The 5,814-nt window shown below is 43.9% G+C and overlaps 1 non-coding gene across 1 annotated transcript; it reads right to left on the bottom strand.

Annotated features, from left to right (window-relative positions):
- Positions 1-1,294: 1,294 nt before the first annotated feature.
- trnat-cgu (transfer RNA threonine (anticodon CGU)) lies at positions 1,295-1,368 on the bottom strand. The gene has a single exon. It is a non-coding gene; the product is annotated as a tRNA-Thr (tRNA).
- Positions 1,369-5,814: the final 4,446 nt, after the last annotated feature.

Here is a 5,814-nt window from a genome sequence, read left to right as displayed (position 1 = left end):
CCTTTGGCCGGTCGCGGAAACGTGATTTCCCATCCATTGTCGAGACTCGATGAGATACGGAGCCGTTCGGTCTTGGGTCTGCCACAGCCTGAATTTGAAAGTGGTTTTGCATGTTTGCAGATGTATAATCAGTGTAGTGTATATTTGTCTCTTAGAGTGCTAGCCAGTTTAATTTTTTTAGGGGTTTTATAAATGAAACCATCAACAGACTATTGATTTTCATTTTTCTTTCATGATCTAAATCTGAACCAAAAACGTGAGTTGTTGGAGAAACTCAGCAGGCCTGGCAACATCTGTGGAGAGGAAACGAGTTAAAGTTTCAGATCGACAGAACACGTCAGTTATACATTTCTATACTATAATGCTGGGAAAACAATCAGTCGTATCTGTCGAATCAGGATATTTGTCAAAATATCTCAGTGGCTGACAGCTGTCACGTTCACAAATTCGAAAGGAATTTATTTGCTCCAATGCTGCTTCCGTTGCTCTCAGCTCTTGAAAGGCTGGGCTTAAACGATTGCCATTTTTCGTTTCTTTTCTCTCAGCTCTCAGCAATGCCAAGTGGAGAATTGGTCCCTTCAGTGTCTAACTCAGCATGTGTCTGCATTGTCACTCTTTGTGTCTGTGCATCCACCTCACCCTCTTCCTCTTTCACATTCCCCGACACTCTGTCTGTCCGTCCGGCTCTTTACATATTTCTGCACTCAGACATTTTGAGTGTGCAGCTACTAAGAGGCTTTTTGCCCACTGACTGGAGTGTGTAGAACTGGGCTCATATTCTCGGAATAATGTGTCTGTCACTTCAAACTCAGACAAGGCGACATTTCTTCCTCAACCAAGTATGACTGTTTCTAATTCAAAACAGAATTCCTAATCCAGAAGAAAGAAAACAAAACGCAATTACACCACAACTAAAGAAGCACAGCCATGTGTATGCTGTTGCTTTAAATGAATGAACGGTGACATCAGAGAATGAGAGTGATCAGCTGGTGGTGTCTCTGCCATTACCACAAAATTCCCCTGTAAGTCTGCAACGTCTCCGGCCTCATCTCGTTATTCCTACCAAACCAGGAATTAAGGAGGGGAATAAAAGAGGAGGAGAAGCAAAAGTGCTTCTGGAATAAAAGTAAGAAACCAGAGAATTTATTAATAGTTGGGAATTGAAAACAGACACAACATTCACTGTTGGAACATAACCTGGATCACCAAATCATTACAGGCTAGAAGTACAATGAGACACAGACTCTGTGACGCGACATTTGGAACACGAAGCACAAGCAGAAGCACAACAAGCAGGCACCGCTGGGAGTCGAACCCAGGATCTCCTGTTTACGAGACAGATGCTTTAACCAACTAAGCCACGGCGCCACACTATCTCTGCTTTTGCACACCCATATGCGAAGTTACTTAACCACTTCATCACAGTTTTTAGACAAACGTTGCTCACTGAGAATTGCAATCAATCCTCCAATTTTCAAATACAAACAGTTGACAGCTGAACATTCTCCACTAAAAAGGCACATAAAAAGATAATTTCCTCTTGCATTAATTTCACACTGATACTTTCACCTGTTCAAACTGACATGAGAAAGCGGATGTGTTCATCCTCTCGTGGCCCATGAACCACATTAATATACAACAAGAGGAACAAGGTCATTCTGTTGAATTGACGAAGCGTAATGTGTAAGTAAATGCAAACATTGGGCAGTAAAAGCAGACCCATTGCCACCGACACTGAGTCTTGCACCACCAGTTCCACGTTCACTTCCTGCCTCATGCCTCCCAGTCATCATTGTCGATCACTTTACTTCACTGTCCTGCTCCGCTTCTCAACTTATTTCCCAATGACTGCAGATGTCTGACAAGCACCTTCAACTTTAAGAAACGGATTACTGGAATATAAATCGTCACTCAATGGGATAGGATTCAGCGCATATCCCAAATTACCCCAGTGATGGAGGGGATGAGTTACTTTCCTGAACCTTGTAGCGTCTCAGCACGGACATACAGCCATGATACCGCTTCGGGAGAGGGGCGGGGGTGTTCCAGGATTTACACTTAGAGACACTGTAGGATCAGCGAGATACGTACAACTCAGAAAGGTGATATGATTGCAGGGGCTTTGCAGTGGTAGTTTCCCGTGTAACTGCTGCCATTGTCCTTGTACACGGATGTAAATAATCACTGGACCATTTCTGGCAGGATCCCGTGCGTGTTCCGCAAAAGCAGGAATTAGATTTCATTCAAAATGAGAAATAAATCTTTATTACCTGAGTGGGAATTATCTCCAGGTCTCGGCAATGCAAACGCGGAATCCTAAGCAGAGACTTCCAGTGATGCTGATTGTTAACCTTGCGAACTGACTTGTACACACTAATGTGTCTGTCGTTGACTCCATAACCAACTTTAGCAGCAAAGTTGCTCTCCCCAAGTTTCCGAACAGTTCATATTATCGCCCGGTGTTTCAATGTGAAGAAGGTGGAGCTGTGATAATCTGATGTTGTTCAGCAGATGTACTGCAGGGAGGCACAAAACAAGCTAATGGTGACAGGGCCTCGTTTTGACGCGCTGGCCTCCGGTGAGCAGCGGCACCAACAAGGGTGGCGTTCTACTCGTCTTATTCGAGATCCCGGGCTAGAAAGGACCAGAGTTTTCTTGCTAAATTGTTCAGGGTCTTGAAAGGAAGAACCCATGACTGATATCATGAAAGTACATTTCATTGGAGTGGATCATGGAATCGCGACGTGACTGTGAATTCAACCATGAAAATTGCCAGCTGAGATGCAGACAAGACAGAAGGCGGAACCTGAAGACAAATGTATTTTCTTTGCCAGTGAAAAGCACTGCTTCACAGTGACGCTGATTATCTTTGCTGGTTCTTCAACTTGTCACTTTTGTTTCCCCCGATCTACACGTCTCCCTTACATATGGAAAAGCTGAGATGAAGTCGGCGGTGGGTGGGCCCGGTGCTGTAAGGATAACGCATCTGAATTCGAATCGGAGGATGGTAGTTTTGAGTTCTACCTCGCTCAAATGCAGCATCTGGCTTTGTTGAAGTCAGACACAACTGGTTTTATAAATATAATGAGGACAAAAAGGAGTCTGTGAAGAGGACAGAGACACCTCAAAAATCAATAAGCCAGTCTCTGTTTGGTGCCGCTCTAGATGGGAGAGATTTGTAACCTGTGCTTTGTATGAATGCTGACTGTGGGGAAGAACAAAGAACATAGAAGGATACCGCGCTGAACAGGCCCTTCGGCCCTCAATGTTGCTGACGTTGGATCTATTCTCAGCTCGTCTCCCCACACAATTCCATCGTCATCCACGTGCTTTTGCAAGGATTAATTAAATCTCCATAATGTCGCTGAATTAACTGTACTGGCTGGCTGGGCATTCCGCGTCCTTGCCACTCTCTCAGTAAAGAACCTGCCTCTGACATCTATCTTAAATCTATCACATCTCAATTTGTCGTTACATGCCCTCGTAGAAGCTGACGTCATCATGCTAGGAAAAATATCTTTCATGTCTACCCCATCTAATTCTCTGATCATCTTGAATGTCTCTATCAAATCCCCTCTCAGCCGTCTTTTTTCCAATGAGAACAGACCCAAATCTCTCAGCCTTTCCTCATTAGATCTTCTCTCCAGACCAGGCAACATCCTGGTAATTCTCCTCTGCATCTTTTTCAATGCTTTCGCATCCTTCCCGACATATGGCGATCACAAATGTACACAATATTCGGAGTGCGGCCGCACTAGCGTTTTGCATAATTGCAGCAGGATAGTGCGGCTCCGGAACTCAACCCTCTACCAATGAAACGTAACACACCGTATGCCTTCTCAACAGTACTATCACCCTGGGTGGCAACATTCAAAGATCGATGTACATGGCCTCCACGATCACACTTCACATTCACACTTGCAACAATATTTCCATTTACCCAATACTCTGACTTCCAAATTCTTCTCAAAGTGCATTACCTCACATTTAGCTGTATTTAACTCAATTTGCCAACTCTCACCCCAATTCTGCAGTTTATCCAAGTCCCCCTGCAACTTCTAACATTCCTCCAAACTGTCCACTACACCTCCACTTGTGTCATCTGCAAATTTGTTAATTTACCTACCTATGCCTGCGTCTAATTCATTTATAAAAATGACAAGCAGCAATTGACCCAAAACAGATCATTGTGACATACCACTATTAACTGGACTCCAGGTTGAATATTTTCCATCAATCGCCACTCCCTGCTTTCTTTCAGAAAGCCAGTTTCTAATCCAAATTCCTAAGTCACCCTCAATCCCATGCCTCTGCATTTTCTCAAAAACCTACCACGTGGAAATTCATCAGAGGTTTTACTGAAGTCCATGTATACCACCTCAATTGCTCTACCTTCATTGACATGCTTGGTCACATTATCAAAAAACTCAATGAGGTATGTGAGACACTACCTGCCATTGATGAAACCATCTTGACTATCTGAAATCAAATTGTTGCTTTCCAGATGATTATACATCTTACTTTTTATAATCCTTTATAAAACCTTTCAGACAACAGAGGACGTGCTGGATATCTTGAAACGGTCAAAGGTCTATAAATCCGCATGACCTGATCAGGTGTTCCCTAGAACTCTGTGGGGAGCTAGAGAAGTGATTGCTGGGCCTCCAGCTGAGATATTTGCATCATCGACAGTCACAGGTGAGGTACCAGAAGACTGGAGGTTGGCAAACGTGGTGCCACTGTTTAAGAAGGGTGGTAAGGACATGCAGGGAACTATAGATTAGTGAGCCTGACCTCAGTGGTGGGCAAGTTGTTGGAGGGAATCCTGAGGGACAGGATGTACATGTATTTGGAAAGGCAAGGACTGATTCGGGATAGTCAACATGGCTCTATGCGTCTCACAAACTTGATTGAGTTTTTTGAAGAAGTAACAAAGAAGATTAATGAGGGCAGAGCCACAGTTGTGATTTTTACAGACTTCAGTAAGGCGTTCGACAAGGTTCCTCCTGGGAGACTGATTAGCAAGGTAAGATCTCATCGAATATAGGGAGAACAAGCCATTTGGATACAAAACTGGCTCTAAGCTAGAAGAAAGAGGGTGGTGGTGGAGTGTTGTTTTTCAGACTGGAGGCCTGTGACCAGTGGAGTGCCACAAGGGTCGGTGCTGGGCCCTCTACTTTTTGTTACTTACATAAATGATTTGGATGCTAACAAGAGGTACAGTTAGTAAGTTTGCAGATGACACCAAAATTGGAGGTGTAATGGACAGCGAAGAGGGTTACCTCAGATTACAACAGGATCTGGATCAGATGGACCAATGGGCTGAGAAATAGCAGATGGAGTTTAATTCAGATAAATGCGAAGTGTTGTATTTTGGAAAGCAAATCTTTGCAGGACTTATACACTTAATGGTAAGTTCCGAGGGAGTGTTGTTGAACAAAGAGACCTTGGAGTCGCAGGTTTATAGCTCCTTGAAAGTGGAGTCGCAGGTAAATACGATAGTGAAGAAGGCGTTTAGTATGCTTTCCTTTATTGGGTACATCGAGTATAGGAGTTAGGAGGTCATGTTGCGGCTGTACAGGACAGTTTTTAGGCCACTGTTGGAATATCGCGTGAAATTCTGGTCTCCTTCTTATCGGAAAGATGCTGTGAAACTTGAAAGGGTTAAGAAAAGATTTACAAGGATGTTGTCAGAGTTGGAGGATCTGAGCGACAAGGTGTGGCTGACCAGGCTGGAGCTGTTTTCCCTGGAGCGTCGGAGGCTGAGGGGTGACCTTATAGAGGTTTATAAAATTATGATTGGCATGGATAGGA

The sequence above is a fragment of the Chiloscyllium punctatum genome, chromosome 35, assembly GCF_047496795.1.
Source record: "Chiloscyllium punctatum isolate Juve2018m chromosome 35, sChiPun1.3, whole genome shotgun sequence".
Lineage (NCBI taxonomy): Eukaryota > Metazoa > Chordata > Chondrichthyes > Orectolobiformes > Hemiscylliidae > Chiloscyllium > Chiloscyllium punctatum.
The sequence above is the reverse complement of the archived record's forward strand: the minus strand, read 5'-3'. Positions and strand labels throughout refer to the sequence as shown.